Source organism: Mus caroli, chromosome 5 (genome assembly GCF_900094665.2).
Source record: "Mus caroli chromosome 5, CAROLI_EIJ_v1.1, whole genome shotgun sequence".
Classification (NCBI taxonomy): domain Eukaryota; kingdom Metazoa; phylum Chordata; class Mammalia; order Rodentia; family Muridae; genus Mus; species Mus caroli.
This window is the reverse complement of record NC_034574.1, coordinates 115,075,779-115,085,215: the sequence shown is the minus strand read 5'-3', so window position 1 is coordinate 115,085,215 and position 9,437 is coordinate 115,075,779. Positions and strand designations below refer to the sequence as shown.

At 52.3% G+C, this 9,437-nt stretch overlaps 1 protein-coding gene across 4 annotated transcripts in view; it reads left to right on the top strand.

The window, feature by feature from the left end:
* Window positions 1-5,595: 5,595 nt before the first annotated feature.
* Cux2 (cut like homeobox 2) overlaps window positions 5,596-9,437 on the top strand; it is a 189,329-nt gene continuing 185,487 nt past the window's right edge. For 2 of the 4 annotated variants that reach the window (XM_029477894.1, XM_029477892.1), the window contains exon 1: window positions 5,758-5,874. The gene's annotated coding sequence lies outside the window, so the exon portion shown is untranslated. Of the gene's footprint in view, window positions 5,641-5,757; window positions 5,875-9,437 lie in introns of those variants that run through there. The other 2 variants (XM_029477893.1, XM_021162966.1) reach the window with 2 other exon arrangements.

The following is a 9,437-nucleotide window of genomic DNA, read 5'->3' as shown; positions in this document are numbered from 1 at the left end:
AGCCATCTCTTCAGCCCTGCAAATTGTCTTCTGACCTCCACATGTGTGCTGTGGCATGTGCCCACCCCTCCCCCAATAAGTAGATTGGTAGCAAGTTTGTTTGTTTTTTAAAATTTATTTTTAAGTGATTAAGGGCGGAGAGTGTAACTCGGTAGCACATTGCTGGCCTATCACGTGGGAAGCACTGGGCGAGCTGACTGGCTCCATGTGCCCGCCGTGTTTAAAAAATATAGTGGATGGAGTCTGAGGTTGACTTCAATCCTCCACGCGCTCATACCCACGTATGCGTGGGCCCTTGTGCGTGCATATGCATGCAAATTCAAAGAAACAAATGAGATGATGTGGAATTTAAGAAGCCACCATTTTTTTTTTTTAAAATGGCTGTTTGGTGTCTTTTCCTTCGCGTCCCTCTGGGAATGTTCACAATCCTGCTCCAAACCCGCAGACATCTAGCTGATCAGTGATATTTCACAGACAGCTAAACACGGCCTCAGCACACAAATAAATTGCCGTTGCCTTCTTCCATGATGGAGCAATACTCTTTTGTCTGCTCAGCCAGGATGTTTCGTTGGATGGGTGCGGGGAGACCAGTTCCCCATCCACTTGGGCTTTGCTGTTTGTTACCGGTGGTCAAAAGAGTTCTGGAAATATAGGATGGAAAATTCCAGATTGTATACCGGGCAGGCTCTTTTATAGCAGTGGGCCATTATACGGACTGGCTCATTATTTTATGACAGCTTTGGCTAACCTCGTCACGTCTAACGAACAAATCATGCTTCCTCATAGCTAAGTGTATTTGATCAGAGGTGTCAGGGATCCCCTGTGGGTCTCGGAAAGTGTCCCCTCACACCTAGGGCATGATATGGGTAGGGCAATGTTGAGGTCTTGTGTGCCTGTAAGAGGGGAAGCCACAAACCCCAGACCTGAACGGGACGCCTAGGAGCAGGTCTTGGAGCCAGTGAGGACAGGAGGGGGCAGATAGAGAAGAGCTGTTCAAACTTGAGGGGTACAGAGAGGGACACTGGGAACCAATAGCCCCAACTTCCTCTCTTTCCACCCTTTGAGCTCCAAACAGGCATTCCATTGGTCAATCCAAATGTTAGTCAGACAGCAAGGGCGCCTGGGAGATGTAGTCCACTGAGGTCAGCAGGTGCAGAGCGAATGGGGGAGGGGAACTTAAAAGGGAATACTCAACACACAGATAATGCTATTGTTTATTTATTTAAGTATGGTTGGTCTGGGAGGGGAGTTGGGCCCAGAGAGCCTATCCCACTAGTGGGGGTTCCTCAGCAGTTCTGATGGGGTCATGGGGAATTGGCACCTGGCTGAGGCCCGGAACCTGGCTTTGTGGCCCGTTCTTCCTTCCCATCCATCTCAGATTACTGTGAACCAGCATGGAATCTCTCCTCACCCTGCCTTCTTCACCTATGTGCCCTGAGACCTGGCACTTCTCAGGACCTTAACCGTCCCCCCCCCCCTGCGGTGGGACCCTGCACCCATCCCCCCTGTGCCCTGGGACACCACAAGCCGGGTGGCCTCTGAGCATTCTCAGTGTTTCACACACGTCCTTGTCACAACACGGGAGCATTATTGCACTGGCACCCACGAGGAAAAGAAGCCACAAAGGTAAACTGGGTGGCCCAGGTCTCTAAGCTTCAAGTAGCCGGACCGGACTCAACACCCAGTCTATCTATATTCGGTGCGAGCGACTGACATTTATCTGTGGTTGATTTGCGAAACGCTGGCAACCACTAGGCGATTTATAAGGTGGTGGCTGCCAGCGTGGGGCAGAAGGAATTGCTGGCTTGGTCCTTGCAGCCAGTCCAGGCAGAGGCTCTGAGGTGGACTTGACGGTGCCCCAGCCTCCCTGAACCTCTCTCTTTCAGGCAGGCGGCTGCCAGGCTGTGATCCTCTCTCTCTGGCTCTCCCAGGGTGTTCACACTTCCAGATTAATTCCAAGGCTTGCTCCACTCCTTGCCTGGCAGCTGCGGTGGGCGACGCCGGCCTCTCAAAGGGCATTTTCCTTTTGTTTCAGCTTTGATGTCGAGATGTCTCGAATATCATTATGCGTGGGGCTGAGGACCTGCTGGGCGGGCTTCCCGGGGATTCTCGAACAGTTTGTGAATTTCTCCAAGGATCCTAGCTGCTTCTGCTTTCAGGATGGGCTGCCCCAGAAGGGCGTCTGTGTTCTGGTTGTAATTTTCCAACATTGATCCCGGGGAATGGGTGGGGCTGGGAGTCCAGAATCAACCAGGGACCTGCTTAAGTTTCTCTCCATTAATAAAGACGTGAAAAGCAATTTTTTTTTCACAACAGAATTTAAAATCGTATTGCCTTAGTTCCAAGGACACTTGGTTGCTGTGAAAGTCTGAATTTCCTGGCTTTCGTTGACCACCCATCATAATATCACTTCCTCGAGCTAACTCCATTCAGGGGGTAAACACTTAACCGCTTAATTCATTATTGCTGAGTCTGAGCCCGCTGCAGATGTGGCTGGAACGGGAGCCCCCCCCCCGCCCCCATATCTAATAAGGCTCAGGCTGGCGATGTGCTCGGAACGTGGCTGCAAGAGAGACGGCTGAAATTTATTTTGTGAATAAAGCAATAAGCCGCTAAACAAAGCTAATATGTTTCAGCCGAGACAGAAAGACACGATCATTCAGTATTTATGTAGCAGCCCTGTTCCTCAGTGGGGCTGCAAGTTGCTGCCATTAAAATGGTCGGAATTCTTCAGAGACTCAGCTGTATTAAGTCATTTAAAAATATCACAGACTTAAAACAATCTGAATTATTGGATTTTCTTGCTGCTCCTGGGTAAGCATGTTTGCTGTGGCAATTTCCTGCTTGGTCAAAGGTACAGCCTGACTCCGGGAGGACAGAAGAAAAGTTGTGGATAGGCTCTTTATGTGGTGCCAAACGGCTGAAACGAAACCTGATTTCTATCGTGGGTCTATAGTTCTGACTTTTTAAAAATTTTGACATAATTTCAGATTCCCCGAAACGTCTGGAAGAAATGTAAACTATGTGCGTTGAGAGACAGGATCTTTAAATGTTAGCAGTATGTATGGTTCAGGTCTCAGGTTCTGGATAGAGAGGAATAGGTAGGTCTTGTCTTCATTTGCGCTGGATTTGAGATAGTCACAGAAATGGCTTCTCCCTTATTTCCCCTCTTAGCCACCTCTGTGTGTTTTTTAAAAAAAAAACAAAAAACAAAAAAACAAAGCTATTTTGTTACACAGGACCCAAGGCAAGGATTCAAATCAGTGAGCTACTGTTAACCTGTTATCTGTTGACTTTGGTCCAAATTTGCTATTGTGTCTAGTTGATGGCCTTTGGAGACAAAGAAACCCTTGGTCCCTTCTTGTTGCTTTGTCAAATTGCATTGGCTTCCTACAGCTTGGAACATGTGCTTGATCCTCCTGTTTTGAGTAACTCTGATATATATATATATATATATATGTATATATCTCAACTCGTTTATTTTGGAGATCCCCCCTCCCGCCACTGCCCCTCCATTTGGGACCCTATGATATTTCTTCACAATTAAATTTAGACTCTGCACTTTGGGCAGGAATACCAGACAGGCACAAGTCCTTCTCGATACAGCATCCCCCAAAGTCACACCCCAGCAGTGTGTCCCACAGAGGCAGTCAGACATATGTTAAAATATGTTGAATCTGTTTGTTAAACGTGTTTGGAAAAGGTCTCACAATCGCTAGGTTCTTCTCTCTCTCTCTAAAATTCTTTATTACAGGTTTTTTAAAGAGCAGACTCAAAGACATGGGGGCTGCAAGCCGTACAGAGATTTAAGAAGAAAATGTAGTCATTTTTTAAAAAAAATCACAACGCATTAGTTATGAAATTTGCCTAAATTCATTTTGCAGAATGAGAGCCGTAATTTGAAGGCAGAGTTATGGAGAGAGGAAATAAAACCACATGTCACGTGCAATTTAATCTGGCAGGGAAATGGGCCACTCGGAATTGCTAACTCGGCCTGATTCGTTTCCTCTCTGGAAAAAGCTCTACTTTTGGTCTGAGGAGTCTTTTCAGCTCCTGCGTTAATGTATTTGCGCAGACGTCACAGGAAAAAAAAATGTATGAAGACAGCAAGAGAAATACTGTATCCTACTTTAAATCACACTGTGGGTTTTAAACGGCTGGACGGATGGCTCGGAGCGCTCACACCTTCCCCTGAAGCATTTAAGAAACAGTTATTTACATTACATTAAAAACTTTAATTGCCTTGAAGCACGTGCTGGGAGACGCATATATTGGAAAATCATCAAAAATATCCATCATGATTCTCCCTCCTTTACAACTCTTCTAAACTTCATCTTTTTTATAACCCACGGTATTGATCTATTGTCCCAGACCGAGAGTGATGTCAGAAGTCCAAGCTCAGCCATAAAAAGAGAATATAATTTCGGTTGGCCGTCCATAAAAGCTAGTCTTTTGACAGAGATGAGGGGGGACTAGGCCTCTTCTTTTGGAAGGGAAGTAAGTGGGGGGTGATGTGCAATAGGGTGTGGAGTGGGGAGGTGGGCAGGCAAGGAGGGTGACTTCAGGGTCCGGAGTTTTTTTTTAGGGGGTTGGTGTACTGAGGCATGATGGGTTTCTGAGTCCCTTCTTTAGGATAACAAGTTGGGAGGGCTCATAGACAGAAAAGAAGAGGGATATGTGAAATACGCCCCCTTTTGGTCCAGGGTCTGAGGAACTGCAAAGGCGGGGACCTCCCCGCCCTGGGTTAAAGATCAAGGAGAAAGCAGAAACGCTATGCTCAAAGGGCGAGTGTGTGTGTGTCCCCATGTGTGTTGGCCATGGTAATGATAACATGACACCCTGCCTCGCCCCCATAATGATGTTAGAGGTACGGAGCTGCCACAGCGGGCCTGGAGAACCTCAACCGATCCAAGCAGCTGTTGGGGAAAGGCTTCCTCCGCAAAGGTTTCTCTAAGGACATCCTGCAGCAACATTCACTCCACGCCAGGGACTTGCGTTGGAAAGTTGTGGGGTGCGTTACACCCACTAAAGAACAACGATCAGAACCCTACTGTAAAGACGCAAAGCATAGACAACAGGTTCCCCAAAAGGACTTCCCCTGGCGCTGTACAGCACGGTGCTGGGCGCCCGGAGACTTTCCCACGGCTCCAGGGCGCCCCCTCGCGGCGGTCACCCGCAGCGCAGCGAGCGCTTGGAGCGCGGGGTTGCGGGGAGGGGGGGGGAGGTGGACCTCGGCCGGAGGGTCGCGCGTGTGTGCTCCGTGCTTCCCTCGCGCGAGGCCACGCGAGGAGAGCGGCCGCACGCACTGCAGAGCGCTCACTTTGTTCTTTACGGTCCCCGTCGCCCGCGGCCCCTCCGCGCTCCCGCCGCCCCCCATGCGCATTGATCCGCGCGCGCGGCGCTGTCGATAAGTTTGCAAGGAGCCAAAGTCAAGTGCGTGCGGCGTGCGCGCAGAGCCGGGCCGCGCTCCCGGGGTCCAGCCCGGGTGTTGGCGGCAGCCGCATCCCCGGCCGCGCGCCCGCCCCCAAGATGGCGGCCGAGGGGGGACCGCGGGGGGCCCGGGGGCCGAGGCCGGCCAGGGCTGTACGGGCGACCAGGGGGCCGCGCGCAAGACGGCGCCTGGACTGGCGGCGGCTGCAGGTGAGCAGACCAGCCCGCCTTTGTTCGCTGCCGCCACGAGCGGCCGCCGGGACGCCGGAGCCGCCGAGGCGGGAGGAGCGCGGGGAGCGGGAGGAGCACGGGGAGCACGGAGAGCGCGCGGGCAACGCGGGGGAGCGGGACGCGGCTGCGCAGCCATCCAGCCGCCGTCGCCGCCTCCTCCACCGGCTGCTGCAGCCAGGACGCTCGGTGCTCCTCCTGGGCCGATCCCTGAGGGTTAGTCTCTGCGTCTTGTTTCTCCCTCTCTCCTCGGTTTTTTTTTTATCACCCCCTCCGCCTGCTTTCTGCCTCCCTCCTTCCCACCTCTGTCTTGACCCCCCTCCCGCCTCCCCTCTCCGGTCTTGCTTTTCTTCCCTCGCTTCCCCTCCTCCTGCTTGCTCCCCATCATCTTGATATTCCCCTTCTCTGTCTGCTCCTCCCTCCCGGCCCCTTCCCCTTCATCCCAGTCCCGCGGCCCCGGAGCCCCAGGCCCGAGCGCGCGCAACTTTGCGCACCTGCCGCGGGGCGGAGCAGGTGCGCGGGCTGCAGCCCCTGGGAACTTTTGCACCCGCGCCCCTGGGGCTGCCGGTTCTACCTCGCTTGCTCTCGCACCCTGCTCTCTCTGCCTTGGTCCTTCTCGCTCCCCTCTCCTTCTCGGGGGCGACACTCTTGGCAGCCCCAACACTTTTTCCATGTTCCTGGTGCGCGGGCTCCAGGTACCTCCAGGTTGGGATGTTTGCTGACCGTCTTTCTGAGGCCCTGGGATGGGCGGTGTGTGTGTGTGTGGGGGGGGAGATGCGGTGTTACAGAACCCCAATTGGCGACACACTTGGGTGCTCATCACGCCCGCAGAGGCTCCCCGCACCCTGCAGTCGAGCAGAGTCGCGGCAGGTGCGGCGATGGCCAGGGGCGGGGAAGCCTTGTGGATAACCGCGCTCTGAGAGCATTTTGCTTGGCCAGTGACATTCTCAGAATTCGTGACAACACGTCTAGAGATAAAAAATAAATAAATAAAACATAAAGGGACTCACTTTCCCTTTTTAATCTGTCCGCAGATCTCATTAAGTTGCTTCTGATAAGTGGCTCCAGCCCCCCTCTTCTCTGTCCTCACTCCTGGCTCCCCTCCTCCCTCAAAGCCACCGAGCCGGAGAGAAAATCGGGGCACTCAGGCATGCAGTTAATAACTGCAGGAGCTATGCAATTCCTAGTCCGCGCCCGAGTTGAGGTTACAGTTTGGTGGCCGGCTAAGATGGGCAAGGATGTGTCTTATGCTAGCCGGTTTAAAGGATGCTAAAGTGGCTTTGGAGGTGGGGAGCAGGGGCCGGGAGGGGGCAGAGAGAGAGAGAGAGAGAGAGAGTTGGGTAGCCACATTGGGCCTGGCACGAAGGCCAATGGTAATCGTATTCCCTGCTAATGTTTGTAAATGAGACCCGGGCAGGCTGGGGGACAGCGTCTTTATTTATGATTGATGTTCTGTAACATAAGGGATGACAAGAACGCAGCAGACTAGAGGGGAGCAAGCGGCTGGGCTGACGGAAGCTCTTACCCGGGTGCTATTGTTATTCTCCTGGAGAGAATTGCCACCTTTACAGCGCCCGTATTTGCCCAGAGTCGGCCGGACTGCCAGTTAACACGATTCTCATTAGATAACTCGCTTTCCATCCAAGCGCCTGGGCTGCAGGCTTGGTGGAAGAGAGAAAGGGAGAGAGAGGCTGCCCTGGGGCTGAGGCCTGGGTGCGGCTCCCCGCGTTGGTTTCAGAGCTGATTGTGGTGGTTCTGGATGCTCCCTGTCCCCAGTCTTGGTGGGGAGGCTTTTGTGGAGCTGTGGAAGGTCACCCCAGTCTTGGTTCCAGCTGACTCCCGGTGGTCTGCATGCCTTTTGTTAGGGTCTCAGAACACACTGAGAGATGGAAAAGGAGATTTGAGCTGCAAGGGTGGTGGACACAGGCCTGTCCAGGTGACAGGGACCAGGAACACCAAGACTGCTCTCCCAATAGAGAACATACAAGGTTGTGTGTGTGTGTGTGTATGTGTGTGTGTGTGAACTCATTAAGACAATGGCTGTGTGTCTGGCACAAACAGGCTCCCGGGGAGGGGGGCTCATCCGAATCGATATAAAGAGGAGGGGATGCTCCTCCAGGGAGTTTGAAAAGGCTGCATAGTTCCAGAGCTCAGAGGATTGACTGTGGAAGCTGCGGTATGCATCTTGCCAGGCCCAGGCTGGTGCAGCTGCCCACTCTCCACCCCCGCCTCAGCCTCTCCTGTGGTCCCTGGCACAGCGTGCAAAGTCCAGGGTCTTCTGGGCATCCATCTCTTAGCCCTTTGCCGGGGACCCTTTCTGGTCCATCCTCTTAGTGACTCCTCCTTCACGGTCACTGGTATCTCTTCCTTTCTCTTACTCCATTGAGGAAACTTCCACCTATTGTGAAACACAGGTAGGAACTGTGGGTCTGGGCAGGGTCAGAGCTGGGGCTGGGGGCCCCCTCACCAAGGCCTGGGAGGACCGTGTGACTTGTATCCTGGGTTGTTCAGGTTGGATGGTTTCTTGCAGCTTGATTTCTGAGTCTTAAGATGACCCAGCCAGGAAAAGTGGCCTCGTGGCCCCAGGCTGGACCATACTGCTGACTCTTCCCTGTTTGGGACAAGGAAGGTGACCTTGTGCCAGCTGGGCTCTTGGTTCTCTGGAAGTATATATATTTTAAACATGGAAGCTGTCCAGTTAGTATTTTTCCCCCCTAGCACATTCTTTGAGTACTGGAAGTAGGTTCTTTGACTAGATGGAAGTCAGTCGATAACCCTGGGATTGGGGGCTCAAGGAATGACTCTAAAGGTCATGGGACCTGGGTACCCACCCCACCATGGCACTCCTCAATCATCTCCTCCACTTTCCTCCCCCCCCACCCCCCCTTCCTGCTTGTAGCAGCTCAGGAAGGAGAAGAAATAAAATCCCGTCCTGAGTTAATGCTGGTATATTTCATTTGGTTATAGGATGGTTTTACAGTGAACATCACTAATGCAGGCGTATTTTATGGCTTTTCTGTGTGTTATCGTAGTAACTGGATTCATGGGTTCATGGTTTTTCTTTTCTGCTTTTGTTTACCCCCTACTCCATACCCTTTAAAAGAGATGTTCTGAGTCCCGGCCCCCACACCATCTTTCTTTTCCCCTCTAAAGAAGAGCAGGCTAAGCTTTTTGGGCATCCGAGTTGAATGAGGGGATTAGGGGTGCTCCTGCCCAGCTGTGTTTGTGGGGGGAGGGAAGAGGTGGGGCTGGTGGCCCCTCACAGAAGACTCGGGTAGAAAACCGGGCCATTCCTCAAGGAGGAATCAGCACGACCCTCAGGATGAGCCCGTGTGGGTGGGCTTGTTAAAGGGGTCTTACGGAAACTTCTGGAATGGCTGGAAGCCAGGTGGTGCTTTGATGAAGACTGTTCGGTGCTCAAAGTTCAGGAAAGAGTGTGAATATAATTAAAACATTGTAACCTTGTGATGTTCTGAAGCAGGTAAATTTTACATATCAGCTGCGGTGTGCTTAGGCATCCATTAGAGCCCTTGACAGCTTGACTCACCTAAATGTGCTATCATTTAACAATGTGTCAAAATCCCCCTTTCTACCTGTGACAGCCGTAAATAAGCTATCAGCCTTGTTGGTGATTCCTAACTTTGGAAACTTCCCGACAGCCTTGAATCGCTGTCTGTCGGAATGGGGAGGCAACAGAAAGGGCTTGTTGTGCCACGACAGGCCAGCGTGTGTGTGTGTGTGTGTGTGTGTGTGTGTGTGTGTGTGTGTGTGTGTGTGTG